General features: G+C 32.0%; 1 long non-coding RNA gene and 1 pseudogene across 1 annotated transcript; both read right to left on the reverse strand.

Moving 5' to 3' along the window:
* Positions 1-510: 510 nt before the first annotated feature.
* Positions 511-2,879, reverse strand: LOC136222529 (uncharacterized; annotated as a pseudogene).
* Positions 2,880-3,309: 430 nt separating this feature from the next.
* LOC136221821 (uncharacterized) lies at positions 3,310-4,467 on the reverse strand. The gene is made up of 3 exons (XR_010685325.1): positions 4,130-4,467; positions 3,935-3,984; positions 3,310-3,707 (listed from the first exon to the last, which is right to left on the reverse strand). It is a non-coding gene; the product is annotated as an uncharacterized lncRNA (long non-coding RNA).
* Between the last annotated feature and the right edge of the window lie 16,670 nt (positions 4,468-21,137).

A 21,137-nucleotide genomic window follows, 5' to 3' on the forward strand; every position in this document is an offset into this window, starting at 1 on the left:
TGAAGTGTGCACAACACAAGCTCATTTGGCCATGTGTTTTAATTCCTCAAATTAATGAGGTTGCTAGAACTCAACCCTCGATCGTTTAGTCCAAGCGGCTCTTCTACCATGTCATGGAACCAATTTAACTAAAAGTTCAAGCTTATAATTAACAACTAATAATTGGAGAACTTGCAACAAGTTTTGTTCCATGAAAACAATGGTGCACACTAATTATTAATTGATTTTATTGTTAGTCCTTTTTCATTTTTAAGCTTAAACTTTCCGTGAATTTCTGTCCATTTTCCTCGTACTTTCTCAATTTCTCCTTTTATATTTAGCTTTCAATTCCGTTTTTCATATCTCCTGGTGGTTTTAGTTTACATTAATTTGTTTCTTGTTTTTGGTGATTGGAACATAATGGATCCATACAGATTCCTCATTTATTAATGTGGAATGTTTAACACACCCCATTCATGTCCAATTTATTTGGTGAGTGATCTTAATCTCAGCGGGAGCCCCAACATTAAATCATGGCTCTGATACCATGTTCATTATGTGACAAATAATGCCAGCACTCATTAGTTTACGAAACCGATTAAATTTACCAGGACTTGAGGAAAATGTGAGATTCACTACGGCCCAAACAGCAGCTGTACGCAATTGACTATCAGTACTCCGCAAAAAATTGATTATGAAAGATTTGGTTTCACTATCCACTTGAGGAAAAAATTGGTGCATGACTGCTTCCTTGAAACTCATTTCCACTAGCCACATTGCCAAGTACATACATTCCCTTTGCAATTTCATCTCTTAAAGCTTTCTCTAATTGCCTTCCAACAGCATCTAATATGATGCCATTTTCAGTAAACACATATTCAACAGAGCTTATCCATCCATCAACAAGATTCCTAACAAGAGCCAGAGCTTGCACTTGAACAGAAGGATCATGGTTAGCTCCATAAAAACCCCTTCTTTGGACTTATTATCAGCCATAAACACCATGTTCTTCAATGTCCGTGTTGCATTTAACCTGACAGTTGAATCCATTGACTTTGATAACTGTAGAAGCAGTTTTAGGCCTCCATACTGTACAAAAGATGACTTTTGTGTTGTAAAATCAACTAATATGTTAGTGCATCTCCAACACACTCTTAAGTTAATTTGAAGAGGAAAAATGAAAAATCAGCTCCAACACTAAGAGCCTCTTTATCATCTCTATTAATAGAGAGACTTCCTCTCCACCTCTTAATGCCTCTTAATTCATTTTTTATTAATAATTTATTATTTAGAGTATCTCTCTTTACAATATGATAAATATAACAACAATTAATATCTTTAATGACAAAATAATAATTAAGGAGTGAATATAAGGAGTATTATTGGAAATGATATGTCTTAGTAACTCTTAAATCACTAAGAGTCTATTATTTATATTATTTAAAGAGTGCATTAATTATCTTTTGGAGATTGTCTTACTAATAGCACGAGGAGCTGCAACTGGACACATAATGAAGGGTCATGTAAAAGCTGAACCAAGAGGGAGCAACAAACATTTCGTTCATAAAATATCCTGCACACAAGTTCTTGATCGACCTAGTGACACTTCTTATGCAAATACAAGCTGCAACCCGTACATCAGCACTATCATGAGTCAGTGCATTAGTTACCAACTTCAATGCCTCCTTTTCCAGTAATCTAGATCTGCAGCTCTCTACTCTGAGCACATATTAGCCAATACCAGCAAGATACCTTGGAAACGCTTAGGATGTAATTGACGATTTTGCATGTGACATCAAAACTTAGTGTCAGGAATTAATATAAGATCTACAATTGCTCCTTATCTATCAGCTAGAGCTTTTAGTTCAATCGGTTCCACGACATGGTATCAGAGCTTTAGGACCAAATGGTTGAGGGTTGGAGTCGTGACAACCTCATTAATTTGTGGAATTAAAAACAAATGGTGGGATAGACCTGTGTTGAATACAAGATCTACGATTGAACCTTAACTATCAGCTCCAGCTTTTAGTTCAATGGGTTCTACGACACTTATCAAGAGCATTTGCCTCAAAAGCTAATTTCTGTATATCCTCCTTTTTCAGTAATTAATCTAGAAAAAACAAAGAGCTTCATCTTCCACTTGACCAGGATCATCAAGAAGCTCAAGCAAGAGATGCACCAACTTGGTTTTCATTCCTATATATTGCAGATAACAGGGCATATCATTCCTGATGACAATCAGACAAATGCAGGCAAGTAATGGAGTCCGGATACACCTATCTTTTGCCAATCCAATCATAGAACTCAATGTTCTTCCACTTTCTGGCCCAATAATCTTTGGAATGACTTCCGGATTGTCCCTGAATACTACAGCCAGAGACTCCAAACTAGCATCCCTCTTTATCAGAGAACCTTCAAGGAGGCAAAGAAGCATCTTGACGACCCCAGCATCACACAGTGCCTTCTGCTCCATAATTGTACCACTAGAGTGTGTGATTATACTTGCACCAAGAACAGTGACATTTTCACTCTCGCTATTCAATAATGAAAGAAGGAAATCCATCTTTTTATCTTGGAGGAATTCATATTTTGGCGTTAGTTTTGACTGATAGACCATTCTAAGCGAACCAGCACCAGCATCCACAACCTTCTCATCCAGATAGGAAAGGAGCATTAATAGATGAGGTATACATGGTTTTCGCCATGACTGACCCAAACAACCATTAAATGAGTAAGAAGTTCAGACTCGACCTCTTACCGTCCTCGGCGTCAAGGATGGTTTTCGCCGGCGATGTTCTGCAATCACTGTTAGAATATCCTTTTTTGTTATTCTCAGTGCCTAGAATATGTGCTGATGCACTCACATCTTGATACGAATTTTCTTCCCGTTTTTTCACCATTGTTTTTCGTGGACAAAATTAACAAAGTTAAAATCATAGTTTTGCTCTTTTACATTCTCAATCAAAATTTCCTACTAATTATGGAAAATGATGAATTTAGCAATAAGAATTTAAAAGATTTTTTGTAATCCATTGACGGTGATTTGGAGCACAACTCTATACACCTTCGTAGTTGTAGATAGGATCAAAGATGAAATCTCTCTATTTAGATGGTCTTCGATTTAACTTAACATGATAAATTTCAGATACAAATATCTTGCAACGAACAAATAATGGACCTAGCAGATGCACGGAAACTATTTGAATTTTGTCATTATGCTTAACAGAATAGTTTTAGAAATTGTGTTGCATCTCAAAATCATGTGGAACAAAACCTTAAGCCAAAGAAAACACAAAAGAGATAATATCTGCAACATGTACTTAATATGGAAAAGTAATGAACTCAATTTGGTACAAAAAGAAAAGAGAAAAATGTTGGTGTTTGAACCAAAACTGTGAATATGAAAAAAGACACATAGCTACGTGCAAACAACAAGTTGCTTGAATGCTTCAAAAGTTGTAAGCTATATCTGGAATCATCTATTATTCAGGTTTTCCCTATTCTTTCTAGGTTTGTTGAGATCTATTCAGATCTGTTAAATTAAATAAAAAAAAAAAAAAGTTTACCTTCCCTGTCTCACTACACCAACAAACAAGAAGAAAAAAAAGAATCAAACCCACAGAAAAAGAGGAGACACAACGAAAATAATAGATAGACCTTATCAATTAGGTTTAACAGCTTCAAGGGATTTGCATTTCTTCTAGTCTACTTTAGTCTCAATATGATACCTACACAGAGATTAGAGAGAATTTTTAGTGTTTCTAGATTTTTGATGTTGTAGGAATAAAAGAAACAATGTTAGTGGAGAGCTGCTGCCATATATGAGATTTGGAGGTTAGGGTTTTTGTAATCAAATTTTATGTGTTAGGGTTTTTGTACATAAATAAGATTCTATTTCATTTAATAGATTGTTACATCAACAACTAGGTTTAATTGAAATGTTTTCAACATTTACCTGAACTAGCGTTACCAGCAACTGTTTCTCTCAATTGCTTCTTCCAACGCCTGTACAAACAAGAAAGTCTTCAGAACAAGTCAAAACTCAACCGTTACAAGTGAAGCATAGGATTTAAGAACAGTTGAGCTTTTTTTCTTTCTAAGCCATTGGAATACTTCAACAAAAGAAAACGTTTGTACTGCATAAACTTACCTGAAATTTCAAGAGCAAATATCTCTTCCTTAACACCTCCAGCTTTTGAAGATATCTCAACTATTAATTAATTAGTTAATTAGACAATTAGTGAAGGGATTGGTTATTCTTCCTCCTCCTACTGGTCTCCTTTGTTACAATGATCTCGGCCAAAGTGACGCAGATCACCACCCATACCTCTTGGATTCGGGCAAAGGAGGAAGGGAGGCCGACCGCATCCTCTTGGGTGGCGACTAGAAGATTAATTAGGCTCTCATGTTTTCTTTTTAGTTTAGGGTACTGTGTGGAAGAGATGGAACATGGGAAGAGAAGTCACTAATGTGTGGAATAGATGGAAGAGGAGAAGAGACCTGACTAATTTGTGTTAGAGTTAGGTTTTAGTATATGATGAATATATATAGTAGTAGTTAATGATAGGGTTAATGTGCACCACAAGATCAATACAAATCAATGGTCTAAATTCATCATTGAAATTAAATAAGAAGAGATTTGGTATTGGTTGTGTATTTGAGTATTTTTATTTAATTTTTTGTTAAGAAATTATTTTTAAATATTTATTTTTAAAATTCAAATTATTATTTCTCTTTTGTATAATTAGAGTCTTTCAAAAGTCCGGATGAGATTTGGCATAATTGTTTACAGTGACAATCATCACGAAGACATCATTTGAATGCGTGGTTTACTAACAACGGTTGCCAGTGACCTTTGTCGTCAATCGTTTACTAATGGCCATCAATTTAAACTAGCTAAATATATAATAATTATTTCAATATTCTAATTAATATTTATTTAGTATTTATTAATAATTTATTTTTTAGTTTTTATTAATAATTATTTTTAAAATTTAACTCAATATACAAGTTTTAAAATTTTAGTGATTTTAATTTTATAAATAATATTTGATGAAGCAACTTGTGCCATCAATCTCGATCCTTGACGTGGGACACGCAGTGGGCTCGGACAAGTGCTTCTACCTTTAGAGAAGGACGTGTATGTGGAGGCCCCGAGGACCCGGACCAGCCCTAACCAAAAGGAAAACCTATAAATACGTCCACCATAACCCCACTAAGGTAACTTCAACTCTAAGCACTTGGACTATCTCTCTCTCTCTCTATACACCCTTTACTAACTTAATCGTCGTAGTGTATACAGGCGAATCTTCTCGGTTAAGTGGCTAGGAAAGTGTTAGCGATATTTTACGAATATGCCAATTTTCAAGTAAAATGGTTAAGTTTATGGATTTATGTGCCATAACTTGAAATCTAAACCAAACGATTAGCGAGAGATGCAAAGATTGAAAAAGTCCATCTTGGGTCTCTAGCGCCATTATGAAAACTTTTATAGATAAGTTAATTTTATTTAAGCTAATGCAAGTAAATTAAAGGCAGGTAAGATAAAGGAAATAAAAGTGCGAAATTGATACGAGATTTGGTGAAAATGGGTATTTATTGATATAAATGTAGGTTTGATTACAATTGAAATATTTCTATGCTAAACATATAAATAAATCAATTAAATTGGGGAAAAAAATCAATACATAATGAATTGAAATGCAATAATAGTAAATTGAAATTCAGCGATAAACTTGGAGCCACAATAACTATCTCGGCGAGACGTTGGATATTTAGATTAGTATCTTATTGTCACACGACTTCACTTTACTAGGTTCTCAACCCGCCAAATGGGTGCAGATCATACGAATCTTGGATACTTTGTTAATCACCTTGCACAAGCAAGTATGGCGTAACAAATTATTGCCTTATAGTTAACGATATCATTAAATATAGCATCCCGAAACTATGGCATACTGCAACACATACGTGGGTCTTCAAGTCTAGATGCTTCATCAGAAGTCCCCATGGATTAGTCAAGACGAATCACTAGGTGCGAGCTGGTTTAAGGGGCGATGGGAACTCATGTCCATTAGTCTTCTTTGTATTTCTTTGAGACTACTGGCTGCGAAGTGTCCCGAATTAACTTAGCCAAGCATTGCACACATGTGTGTTTTGGCTGTTGCTTTTAATTGTGCTTTTAATGATGTTATTTGGGCCCATGTCACATGCGTGTCTGTCTTAATGATGATTCTTCTTTCTAATGTCTGCATAGTTAATTGCAATAATAGTTGGACATCTAAGGCCATTTATAAATAGGCTATTTTTATTAAAATTTTGCACTCCACTTAAAATAACAACAAAATAACGTAATTGTAATATTATTTTACTAAATAACTTTATAAATATTTTTTTACAATTTTCTTATTTTTATTGGAAACCAATTTGATTAGAGAAATAAATTTGAAACTAAACTAACCTAATTATAATATTATTTTACTAAATAACTTATTAATATTGCTTATAATTATAATATTATTTTACTAAATAACTATAACCGATTAAAGAAGCAAGGAAAATCTTAAAGCTATAGCAGATGGAGAAGTTGAAATTGAAGCTTAAGCAGATTCCGGAGAGCTTGATTTAATATCATGAGTTCGTTCAGATATGTGTTGATGAGTGTGGAAATGAAGATGAAGGAGTTGAGTTTTGAAAGAATCGAGCCCCCTTGAATCTGCCTAAACTTTTGAGAATCACATATATCCTCCATTCATTGAGAATGGACATTTGATTGTCAAAACACCATGGTCCTCGAGAGAACACGTGTAACGTCTGTAAAATAATTTATATATATAATGATTATATTTATTTATGTAAATCTTTTTAATTAGAATCCTATGATAAATTAATTATGGTGGTAATATAAGTTAGTCAAAATTAATTAAGGTTATAGAAATAAAGAGTAATTTATATTTTCATATTATATTATAATTAAGAGACCATCCCAAAGCGGACAATATCATACTAATGGTGGAGCTGTTGGTGAACTCGTGGGCCCAACAAATGGTATCAGAGCCGATGGTTCGGCTGGGAGAATGTGCATGAGATCTAAGGACATGTGGGAGGCTCTCAGTGTGACCTCGCGATGGGAAATCTGTACTTGGTGCCTTGTGTCGAAAGTCTTCCTGATATTGTGGTGGTCAGGCGGCGTGTTTCGCGGGTTGGCGGCGGTACAAGATGATTAGACAAATTATCGCTGAAGGGGAGGCTTGTGGTCCTTGGGGTGAGGGGAAGATTGTTGGGTATACATCCCAAATCCCACATTGAAAAGATTCAAAGGAGTTGCATAGTTTATAAAGAAGTTCACCAACTACATTAGTATGAAGCCTTTTGGGAAGGAGCCCAAAAACAAATCTGTGCGGGCTTGGCCCAAAGCGGACAATATAATACTAATGGTGAACTCGTGGGCCCAACAATTGTAACTAGTGTTAGAATTATTTTTATTATTATTATTGGTAATTTGTTAAATATAATGGTTTAAAATAATTAATAAAAGAGATTCCGTACAAAATCCTAGGAAAAGAAAATATTTTAATAAAATTAGGGTTATCCATCATTAACCTAAAGTTTTTGTAGCGGCCTGTGTATATTGTGGCAGAGGAGTTTGGAGTATTAGCGGTGTATTTTCAATGGAATAATTCCTCAAAAGAAGAAAAAGAAGGCATAAGGATCAAGTAGATATTTTCTATTAAATATTCGAGAGGTAAGTAGTTAATTAAATATACGATACCTTTCGTTGTATATTTGTGCTATATTGACTATTTGATATAAATTATTTAATTGGGTTGATCTATGTGTTCGACATGTATATATGATACGTTGATGATGATCATGTTGGTAGAAAAATATTTGAGAATGACATTGACGATGATGGCATAAGAATGAGAAATATATATATGGTAAATTTAAATTGGATTTTAGCAAATGTCAGAGATATGAGAATAAGAGCTTAAACTAGGATAATATATTCAATGGTTGCGATTGAAATGAGAAAAATTAATATTGTGATCACGTGAAATATAAACACCGGATATTTGTTACGACATGGTGTTAAGGTATCCGAGTATTTGTTACGACATGGTACATAGAGATAGGAGACGGGATACCGGATATTTGTTATGACACGTATCCCAAGATATGATTTTATTGGCCAAGTAACCATTGAGGGCCCTTAAATAAACAGACTATTAAATTTTAAATTTGATAAACATATTGCTTGATAACCTATAAATTAAATACACAAAATTATTGTATGCACATGTTATTGAACTGTGTATTTAATTATCTTATTGAGTCAGCAACTCACCCATTTTCAGGAATAAAAGGCTAGCGAAGCTCGTATGGATGAGCCAGTATGTAGAGTCGTCATTATTACGTTTATATTATCAATAGTATAGCTTGTCTACACTTTTAGTCAATTTTAAACATTTGTTTTATTTATTTGAACCTATTAGAGTGCAATTATAAAGGTAATGGAACCGCTCTTTTGAGTTTTGTTAATATATTAAATGAAATTTAGTATTGGTCTAGAAATTGACGGTTTTTTAAAAAAGGGTGTTACAACACAGAGCTTTGTCAATGGCATGAAAAAACTCAGAGGAAAACAAGTTAAACGCAAGCTCGTTAATCGCTATCCCCCGCCTAAGTCTCCAAACCCTAGCCATTTTGTTCTTCATTACACTAAAATTACTTGCCTTATCAGTTGTGAAACATCCCACCATGCGGAGGCTGTTACCTTATGCAGTATCAGTTGGGATTATGAAACCCAGGTCGATGTCATCGTATTCCCTGTCATCGATATAGAGATTGACTAAACTAGATTCCATTAAGATTGAATAATGAAAAGATAAGACAATGAATATAGCAGGAGCAAAACAACGAGAAAGAAAAAACAGCCGAAGTCAAATATAGGAAGTTAAGTTTATAAAAGGCCGTTGTAAAAAATATTCTTACATAGAAATATAAACACTCTTATCAAGAAGAGACAAACAACATGTATATAACAAATTTAGTTGTTAATATTTAATAAAAGAAATGAAACTATATTAATAACACCTTACAAATCTTTTAAAAAAAACACCTTAAAAATCTTTTAACATAATTAATATTTAGAATGTACAATCTAATTTTTTCATGGGAATTTTATTTTTATTTTTTGAAAAACTTACAATCTAATATTCAAATAATTGTAAATCAAGGGTTTTTCTTATGGTGAGGTTTTTTATTATATAAGAATAAAATAGATTTGGATTTACACCCTTACCAAGTAAATTTCTATTGATATATTATTTTGCAGGGTAAGTTTCAATCTTATATAAAAAAAATTTAGTTTGCTTGTCCTTTTTTTTCATGTATATCTGAGGAAGGTGGTATCTATTAAGGGTATCTTTGTCTTTTGCTCACCTAAAGCTGATGGTCAGTTGTCCCTGTGTATCAGAATCAGGGATGCCAACACTTAACTATCCATAGGTAGCGTTGATCTCAAACTCTTACCTGTTTATTTTTTAATTATCTGTATTCGTCACATTTTTCTAATGGGTAACTTTTTTGCATCTCATACCCGTCACATTTAATTCGGGATACCCTTAAGAATCAATAAATAAAACAAAAAAAATATTACAAATTAAACAAAGTATAACTTTAATAATCATCCATCTAAAAGTTGAACAAATTGAACCTTAAGCAATAACAAAAAGTTCGGGTTTGAATCTCACATCTTACATCTAAAAGCAATAATATTTTTTAATATATAAAAGATTTATAACGGATACCCTGTGGGTATTCTCATATCTATCTCATACTCGTTTCATACAATTTTATATAGTGTACGAATATTCCCATTATCGGGTAGTTTCGGGTACCCACAAATACAGTACCAGTTGTCATCCCTAATCTACGAACCCTATGAATATAACTACGCATGAAGTACACCGCCCAATCAGATACTACTATGTGATGGTAAATTTCCATTTCATGGTTTGATTCATACTAGGGATGGTAACGGGTAGAGTACGTTCGAATAGTGTAAATCTCAAACCCTTATCTGTTTATTTTTTAATTATACATACCCGTCCTTTTATATAGGGTATCATTATCTGTTAAAAATCAATAAATAAAACAAAAAATATTACAAATTTAACAAAATATAAATTAAATAAATCATCCATCTAAAAATTAAAAAAATTGAACCTTAATCAATAAAAATAAAGTAATTTAGTGGTATCGTTAAAGAACAAAAGGGCGATGTTGAAATTTAACGTCATAACCTGTCTGATTCTTCTCACCTGACCCTAAAAAAATAAAAACATTTATCTTGAAATTGAAAATGAAAGATTCTCTGCTGTATTTCATATTTCTAGCTTATAAAAGACCGTCTCAGTCTCCGTCTTTCTCCATCAGCTCATCCAAAAAACGTTTCAAGCTCTCAAACTCAGCCCTCTGCTTCTTCTTCTTCATCAATGGCGCTTCGTAAATTGTCACGAAGCGTCTCTCAGGAAGTTACACTGTAGTGTCTCTTGAACATTCTCCAATCTCTTCCCCTGCCTCATTACAACCCACAGTACCACCAAATGCAGGCAAATCAAACATACACAAAGAGTATCTCAACCCGCCGGAATCCTCAGAGAGAGGATTTTTCCATGGTTTCCTTCACCGGAGATCAATTAACCAGCTGCCTAAGTTCCTTTCCATGACTATCCGGGAGAAGCTGACAGAGAAGGAAAGACTCAAAAGCATCACTGGAGATGGAATCTGCTTCGATGGACTAGCTCTTTCGCCTCCAGCAAAGGAATCAGAGGCTACAGATCTAAATTGTTGCAGAATATCAGTTGAAGAAGCCAGGAAAACCTTGAGGCTGTCTCAGATGGAGAAGCTGAAATTGAAGCTTAGGCAGATTCGGGAAACCTCAATTCAATATCATGAGTTCGTTCAGATCTGTGTTGAGGAGTGTGGAAACGAAATCGAAGGTGTTGAGTTTGCTAAGACGTTGGATCAGTGTGGAAATGTGATTGTTCTTGGGAGTATTGTGTTCCTCCGCCCGGAGCAGGTATAACTGGTTATTGTTTTGTTTCGATTTTTAATTTAGATGTTCTTAATTTTAATGGTGATATCAATTGGATTTTGTGATTCAATTAATCATATGAGTGCTGGTTCGGCCGGAGAAAGGCAGAAGAAGAAAATAAGTAGGCTATAGATTCGACTTAGACATTCAATATTGGGCAAGCAGAGCACGGTAGTTGGGATTCTGCACAGATCTCTGTTTTAAAACCACAAACATAATGACATGTTTTTGGAAACTGACACATGCACAAGTGGATTTTTTTGGATAAAGATAAAATTTATTTTTTTAAACTAGATCAAAATAATAGGAACTAGGGTTAATTCTTTCTTTACCTTTAGGGATAAGATATCAAAATAGCCTTAAGGTTTATAGGAAAGGATAAATTTAGGTTTCATGTACAAAACAACACCAATATATGCTCAGCATTTAAAAAAATGTACCAATTTAGATCTTGATAGCAAAACGTGACCCATTATTCATATTATTCTGTTAATAGCTTTCAATTGTATATTGAGAGAGAAGCCAAAACTTAACGGAATAATACAAACGGCGTGTCACATTTCGTTATCGAGCCTAAATTGGTACTCTCTTTTAAACATTAAACCTGTATTAGTGCTATTTTGTACGTCAAGCCTAAATTGATACTTCTGCAAAAACTTTAAATCTATTTTAGTACATTTTCCCTGAGCTAATAGATTACTTAAAATAAGTTGACAGTCAATTTTTATGAGACGAAAAATATATTAAACTTAGAAACTAACATGTTTCAACAGAAAAGAGCCATCAATTATTAGAAACCATGTTAATTTGACCACAAAATGACAACATAAAAAACTAAATTATGCTTGAAATATTTCATTCCAAATGAAATTTCCCTCTTTAAATTTTGGAATGACATGTTGTAGTTAGTCCTTATCTCATGTCTAATAAAAGTCTGCAAGTGGCTTTCATGCAATCCTCTTAGGTGCACTGTCTGCTGCTTCCGTTGCTTTCGTCCCATTTACACTACATAATATACTCTCGTCTTCTCCAGCATCCTCTTCTGCATTTGAGCAAAATATTATTTCCTTCATCTTCAACATTTCCTCACCTACTTTCTTGTGATACTGCAAACAAAAATTATAAAAAAAATATCATGCCAAATACGAGCTATCATAATTTACTAAACAAAATAGAATTTCAAACACCATTTATACTAATTATATACTCTCCACAACAAATTTGCGCTCTTCTAATTATTTCTTACACAACTTCATTAAGTTCTACAAAAAAAACTATTCATAATAGAACTGAAAAAAGGAGAAAGCTGAAAACTTGTTTTTTTCAATTTTAGCATAAGCAATTAGCAACTTCTTATTCCAAAGTCATTAAAATTAATTCAACGACTCTAACTATTAAAATTAAAAAGTGAAAATTTAGGATTCTTTCATACTAATATGATATTGTAAAATGAGATTTATGGAAGTCTCACTGACATTAGATACTATAATTTTTGAAACAGAAAAAAGATAATTTCGAGACTAACCCAGTAATGTGTCAAAGTCCAACTCCAACTCCAAATGATGTCCCCTGTTATATTTACAGAACAGGAATGTAATAAACAATTAATGAATTAAAGATTAGGTACCATTAAATTAGAAGAGCAAATAAGACAAGCAAGACGCTATGGTGGCATGAAATTTTGATTCATTCAGGTTTTTGATTTGTTCAGATCTCCTAAGATTTCTGCAGAGGGTTTTAGGGTACAACTAGAAGAAAATCAAATAAAAAGAGAAAGAAGAGACAAACCTTGTCTGGTTACCCTTAGCATGTCACGAGAATTGGGTTTCTTATCCTCCTCTTTTTTCCCAATCTCCCAGCTAGGCATAGAGAAGAGAGAATTTTCATGGTGGCTGCGGTGAAGTAAGAAAGATTTAGGGTTTCTTATCTATAAAATGAAATTAACAATGACCACTGTATCAAGTTATATAATAAGAAATTAACAATGACCATTTGAGAGACAATAAGTCGTGGTTTCAAATTCCACTTTCTATAATATTTTTAATATGTATTTTTATAGGGTTAAAGCGAAAAAATACCTTTAAGGTTTTGGGTCATGAGCAATTTTACCTCTAACGTTTAAAATAGTGTAATTTTACTCTTAAAATTGGAAGCCAATAACAATTTTACCCCTTAACGTTGATAAATTGGGTCAATTTCGAACACTATTATAAAATACAAATATTTTTGTTTCTTAAAAGATTTCATGTTTTTATAATTTAATAATAGAATTGGAGATTAATATTTATAAATTTGGTGAATTATTTTAATTTTTTTATCGAATTTGCAGTATATTTTTTTTATTCTTTTTCACATCCCAACATATGTTTGTGATTTGTTACTGATAAAATTTCACATGCGTGAACGTAGATGGCAAGATACATGACCGAGAAGACGGTTTGATCAATTATTTCTCAAATTGATCCAATTTATTAATCTTTAAGGTAAAATTGCTACTGACTTCCAATGTTAGGGTCAAAACCAACAATTAAATAGAAAACCTCTCTGGAATGAATGAGTGAATCCACAACTGAAAGAGGACTTTAAAAAGTGAATTACCATTTTTAAGGCATAAAACCAACAATTAAATATAAAACCTCTCTGGAATGAATGAGTGAATCCACAAAATCTTAAACAACTCATTAGGTTTGTAGCAATAAAAAAAATTATGCTTCATTGTTACCTACAATTCTATATCATTGTGATTTGGTATTAGTGCCTAGAAGAACAGCTATCTTTGTCCCTATCAATCTGACATATACAAAAAGATGAACTTGAACTTCCTTGGTAAGAGGCACTCTATAGAATGCCTTTTCTTCGTCCTCCTCAATATTGTTGTCATAATTCTTGCTTTAACTCTACCCTCTTTTTAACTGTTCTATACACTTTTCATAGCTCACAAATTTCATCAGTTTTCTCTGTTCTTTAACACCCATCACCCAAACCATCATAACGTCAGAGCTTTATAACAAGCGAAAGCTGAAAGCGAGGAACTACCTATTCTAAAACTCAACTTACTTGCATTGCGATACCAGCCCCATAGTAGCTCGGGGATTCTTGAAACTTAACCTTAGCAACAAATTTTCCATAATGTATTCTATGAGCTATATATTATAGTAGGTTGCTGATAAGTGGATATGTTCCCCTTGTTTTCTTAGAATCAAATATAGCTCTGTATAAACAACTCTGTCGTGATGCTTTGAATATGTATTACACACTACGACAAGAAGCAACGTGGTTTCACTGATTTTTAGAAGATTGAGTACTATAAATACTCTCTTATGTAAACCCTAATGTGTAATCGAATTTCCACCTCCTTAATAAAAGCTATTCTCCTTCTACTCGTGCATTAGCCAACATAACGGTGGTGAACAACGTAAAATATATGTTTCGTCTTTTTGTTTATTTATCTTTCGCTAAATCCGCACAACAAACTAGTATCAAAGTTTTTTGTTTATTTAAGATTATAATTTATAGAAACTATATTTAGATTACAGTTCATTTCAAGGCTAATTTATGCTAAGCGGAAACACAAATTATAACTTTGATTTGTTAAGAAAGATATAATGAATTATCGATTTACTCAATTTAAAAGCATCGAATTCAATCTTTCTTTTTCACTTTTGATTGATTACCTTAATCAAATGTGGTGTTTATATCCGATTAATCGATCTCTCGTAATGACCAAATATAAATCCGAATTTGCTTAAGTGTCCAACAAGTTAGCATGAAAAATACTAAGATCTTTATAAATACTTTGTATGAAACACCAGTTAGAACTACTTAAAGAATGTCACTAGATCAAACTTTAGAATGAAACAACAGTAAAGATGGAATTGAATTAAAAGATATTCATTAGTTTGAGTTAAAACATCTAAAGTTAACATAGAAGAAGAAGTTTGGATGACATTTGACTAGGAAGAGTTCCAGATTGTCAATCATTTACTCAACTTCGTAGGTTTGTCAGACCGTGGGTCGTCACCAACACTGTTTCTTCTCGCTGAATCTTCGAAATAGCAATCTTCCAATTATCTACGAAGCATAAATTCGACTTGAGTAAACTCTAATGGAAATAATAAAATATGTATCTATAACTATTTGTACAACTTGTAACTTTTGTAACTTTGTATAACAAGTTTGTATCGAACATTTGAACTCTGAATTCTTCCTCTACTTATAATTATCCAAGAGGTGTGCTGAAGAGACGTGCCTATTGGTGAAGAATTGCCTCAATCCGGGTGAAAGGATGCGTCGCTTGAAGAAATAAACATGTTTAATGTGCTAAATGCCTTCACTGTCATTGTAGAGATTTCAAGAATCTCGTACGTGATTTAGGAAAGAGGAAGGAATGGACGGAAGGCGCGAGATTCTGGCCTCCTTTAGCGTGTCGTGATCGAGATTATGGGAATCTCGATCGTGGCAACAACTTCTTCTTCTCTCCCATGTTTGTGTACTGAATTCTCTGACGCGACTTCTGATTTTCGTACGTATTTTTCACTGAAAGCTTGATTTCTCACTCATTTCAGTTCATTTTACACAGCTGTAATTCAATCTACCACTTGAATTCATATTTAAGTTCATTTTACACAGATGTAATTCAATTTTCAAATCCGTGTTTTGTCAATATGTAAATTAATTTAAAATTAAAAAGAATGCTCGTGATTGTTATCAAAATATAACAATTTAATTTTAAATACTTTATTTTATAAAAAAAATATATCACGTACCTTTATTTACAAATTTTTAAACCAACTGTACATTTTTTTTGTACTTTGCCTAAAAAAAATGTAACTTTTACTTCTTCAAACTATGATTTCGTGACATTCTCTCTTAATTTTCTCTATTAGTTAAAAAGGAAGTTAGGATAATAGTGAAAACCACAGAGGAAAAGAGTAAGTTAAACCTGTGGTACTTGCATCCATATGATTTTTCTTTTTAAATTAGCCCTATCCAATCCATATTGCAGCCATATTTCAAAAAGTTTGTAAAAATTATATTTTAAAAAAAGTTACATATTTAGAAAGCTATAAAAATTAATTTTACTCAGAAAATATAATACAATAAACTTGTTATTTTATTAAATCGTATAATAAATTCTTTTTAAAAATATAAATCCCAATTACTTAGAAAAAGTTACCCTTTTCTAGTCTTTTGTGTTTGTGTTTGTGTTTTTCTAATCTCTTGTGTTTTTGTTTTTGTTTCGAATGTGTTCGTGTTGATTTTAAGTATAAAGGTTTATACATCTATTGCTTCTACATTTGGCCTAGATAAAAGGGATTAGAGCAGTTAGAGTTGAAGAGAAAGATGATGTTAATTTCATTCTTTCTATATATTACCATACTGTTGAGGTACTTATGAATGTTACAAAAACAATTATAGTTTGAAGAGAAACAAGTGGTTTGATTTCATTTTTTTGGAGGTTTGTAAATTTTTTTCTGGGCATATTTACAGTATAGGAATTAGTGAACATAGGTGAATTATTTTCCACTAACATGGTTTCCAGAATTTGAGTTCTTTTCAAGTATCATTGATTTATATATAGTTTCTTGTAAATTTGCAAGCATTACTAAGTTTAAGTATATCCCTTTTTTCATTCAAAAGTGTGTGGCAAACAATCTTCCATTCATTGGTATACATTCGTCTTTTGATTGGTTGCACCTGGAGTGTATAATAGAAATTTCCTTAAAATACATGAATTAATGTTAAAATACAAACTAACTATAATTTTCGTCTAAATTGAATCAAACAATACAAGTTTCTATCTGTAGTGAAGAAAATCCACAATAAAACCAGTTTCACTATCACGATTGCAAACACACCTCTCAACATCAAATCAACTACCTCTCTCTTTGACCTTCTATTCCATTTAACTCCGAAATCCACTTTATCTCAATTGAACTCCGAAATGGTTCCACATATTGTAACAAACTATGCATCATCCATATCCATATATTAATCCATATACTTTAGGGAAGAAAGTCACCACTGACATCAATCTGAGATGTAGTACCAAAAACTAATTCACTCATTTTTCCTTCTTCCGCACTTTGACTTGGTTCATCTACTCCCCATTCTGCATTCTTCTTTTTCTCTATTTCAATCATATAGAGATCGGAAGAAAAAGGAACAAGAGTTTGGCTAGGTACTTAAAAGGCACCCGAATATGCAGCTATAGCTTACGATCAAGCCGCTTTTAAAATGCGTGGATCAAAAGCCAAGCTTATAGGATTATTTTCGACGCCCATGTTCTGCAATAAGTGCTAGAATATCTTGCACTCACATCTTGACATGAATTTGTTCTGGTTTCTTCACCATTGTTTGTCCTAAAAAAAATTGGTTCTCATTTATTGAATTTTTAGACTAGGATTTACAAAATTGATTGTTCATACGACCTAGTTGAGACAAATTTGCAACTATTACCTCATTACCTATAAGACTAAAAAATTCCTAATTCACAATCACTGAATTAAATCTTCACAACAGTAACTCTATAAGAGCCCTTCAAATTATATTAGTACACCAACAAACAAGCATAACAGAATCAAAACTTAGCAAGACATGCATTTCTTCTCAATCTACTAGTTAGACACAGGTAAGCAAAATTTTAAGAGTGATGGTACATGGTGGGGGTTTCTTATGAAAATGTGAGATGAAATAAACAAAATGATTTAGGATTTTCATGTCAACAAACAACTTGAAATCATTTGGAATGTAAAAATGTGAAATGGAAATTAGTAGACAAACACGATTAAAAAACAAGTCATCTCTGAAACCATCACTATGGCTTGTCCAATTCCATTCCTAATTTCAAAATTACAGTTTTCTGCTTTAAAGTAAGTAGGTAAAAATCAGGAGAAAACAGATGAGAATTAACTGTTTCATCGTATGCGAATCAAAATTAAAAAAAGAAGAATACAAAAAATGAAGATATATAGGTTCATATCAAGTGTAAAGAGTGGAAGAAGACTCATCGTAGAATTCCCAAATCATGAAAGAAGAGAAAGCAAACTGGTAAATGAAAATGAATTAGAGATACAAAACCCTTACTCTTCAAAATGAGATAAGGCTGCGGCATTCTCCTCTTCATTGCCATTTTACTATGGGAAAATCCTCAATCGAAATGGGTTTTGATCGAGATCCCACTCAAACTTCTCTCTTTCTAATCACAGTGGTAGAAGATGGCTGCGGCGGCTGGAGTTGAAGAAAGCGCACCAAATATAATGTCTAGATCTTTAGGGATTTCAAGCAAGCCCAACTAAACAATCTAGAAGACTATAAAAACCTTGTTGGTTTCGATTCTGCTTACATGAATATCATAATTAAGTAAAAAATTACAACTAAGTCATATCATAAAACTTAATTCTTAATATGTCATTATTTTCTATATATTATAATTTTATACTATAATTTAAAAATTCTAGACTCCAATTCATAAATAATAAACCCTACAAAATATATTCTGAACTTCTAATTTATAAATTCTAATCCTTAAAATATATTAAAGCACTAATTTTATTAGTTTGACATAATCTAAAATTATGACTTGACATAGTTGCAAATAGATTTTAAAAGATGAATTTCTGTGTAATTTTCTCATTAATTTAGGACTTAATAAATTTTTAGCCCTGTACTAGTCTAAGAAAATGTTAACTTTTTCTTTGAAAAAATTATATTTATTTTAAATTAACCAATTAACTCTTTGAAAGTTTTATTAGTCACTCAACTTTCTTAAAATTATTATTAGATTTCAAAACTTTCTTAAAGTGTACATATTTTAATATTTTCAAAATCGGCCATTACTTCTCCACGTGGTTTTTAGTGGCTTAATAGACGACTTTAAACCGATTCAGTAACTAAATTGGACATCATAGAAGTGTAGGGAATAATTGATTTTTTTAGACAAGTACAAGAGTGCGGGTGATGTATTAACCCATTATTTTATGGAAAATTTATAAGGAAGTAAATTGGATACATAAATTAATCACCAAGACAACTTAAATATAAATTTTTGTAGAAAGCAAACTGGTGAGAAGAATGTACAACACTAGTTTTGTATGGGAGACGCACAAGCTTTGATTCATTGCATCTCTAAAGTTGATTTTTTTTTTTGGTTAAGGTGAAAAAATACCTCTAACGTTTTGGGTCCAATTTTACCACAAACGTCTAAAATGGTGCAGTTTTACCCCTAACGTTGGAAGCCAAGAGTAATTTTACCCCAACGTTGATAAATTGGGTCAATTTAAGAAATAATTCATCAAATTGTCTTCTCGATCATGAATCTTGTCATCTACACTTCACACGTGCGTCATTTTATCAATAACAAATCACAAACATATGTTGGGATGTGAAAAAAATAAAAAAATAAAAAAATATATTGTCTTTTGTACGAATTAGATAAAAAAATTCAAAAAAATTAACCGAATTTATAAATATTAATCTCCAATTCTATTATTAAATTACAAAAAACATGAAATCATTTTTTAAAATGAATTGATATGCAATTTGTACAAAATAAAAAATAAAAAAATATGTGCTTTATAATATTGTCTAAAATTGACCCAAATTATCAACGTTAGAGGTAAAATTACTCTTGGCTACGAACGTTAGGGGTAAAATTGCACCATTTTAGACGTTATGGATAAAATTCATCATGATCCAAAATGTTAGGGGTATTTTTACACCTTAACCCTTTTTTTTTCTATTCTCATACTAAAATAAATTATAAACTAAAATTGTGTTATTTTATACATCAGGCCAAATTAATACTTCATAAAAAACTTAAGGCCAGTTTGTTACCTTATACCTAATTAATATGACTTGCTACTATAATTAGTTGTTGTTTAACCATTGTTTGTTAAGAAGTTTCTTTTTTGATTGGGCTTAATGCTTTTCCAGCCCCTTTAAGTTGCCTAAATTGATCATTTTACCCCTCCAACTCATTGAATGTCTTATTTACCCCTTAACTCCATAAAAATGGTATTTCTCACCCTCTTAACTTGTTCAAATTTTTCATTTTACCCCTGCTCAACTCATCGAATGTCATATTTACCCTCTTAACTACATAAAAGTGGTATTTCTCACCCCTTATGATCCAATTTATCCCCTTAACTCCATAAAAATGATATTTCTTACCTCTTTATAATGTAAAATTAATATGACTTATTCAAATTAGTTTGAAAATATATTTTTTTAATATCAAGTTTTTATTTTGTTTCAATTTGATAATTATATTGACCCTTCATGTGTTTATTACAATAATATTGTAAACAATAATTAGATAATCAAAATTTACCTAGCCAAAAAAAGATGAAAAGAGAAAGAATGAATAAAAGATGCAAATCAGAAGAACATTAATATAAACAAGTTAAAGATATTATATTTAGGGATAAGGTACCAAAATAGGTCTATGGTTTTTGAGGAAGTATCAATTTAGGTTCAACGTACAAAATCTCATAAATATAGGTTTAACGTTTAAAAAATGTTATCAATTTAGATCTCGATAACGGATTGTAAGGGGTGAAAATACAATTTTTATGGAGTTAAGGGGGTAAATAGGACATTATATGAGTTGATGGGGGTAAATGAACAAGTTGAGGAGGTAAGAAATAACACTTTTATGGAGTTAAGGAGGTAAATATGATATTCGATAAGTTGAGCGGGTAAAATGATCAATTTGGACAAGTTAAGAGGGCTGGGGAAGCATTAGACCTTTTTTATTGTCAAAAGGTTATCTGTTTTAATATAAGAGAACTTATTTGATGATTTGAATAGATTAAGAATTCAATTGAAAACTGAAGTATAGAAGAGGGGTTGAATTGAATTTTACGCCTAATATTAATTAGTAAATTTTATTTTTTCTTATTAAAAATTATATGTAATTTCTGCAAAATGTATATTGTTTGTGTTGTATAAAAGTTAAAATGTCATTTCTGCAAAATGTATATTATTTGTATTGTATAAAAGTTACGATGTAATTTTTATATTGTTTGGATGTTTCCACCTATTTTTAATTGATTTC

Source organism: Euphorbia lathyris, chromosome 3, assembly GCF_963576675.1.
Source record: "Euphorbia lathyris chromosome 3, ddEupLath1.1, whole genome shotgun sequence".
NCBI lineage: Eukaryota > Viridiplantae > Streptophyta > Magnoliopsida > Malpighiales > Euphorbiaceae > Euphorbia > Euphorbia lathyris.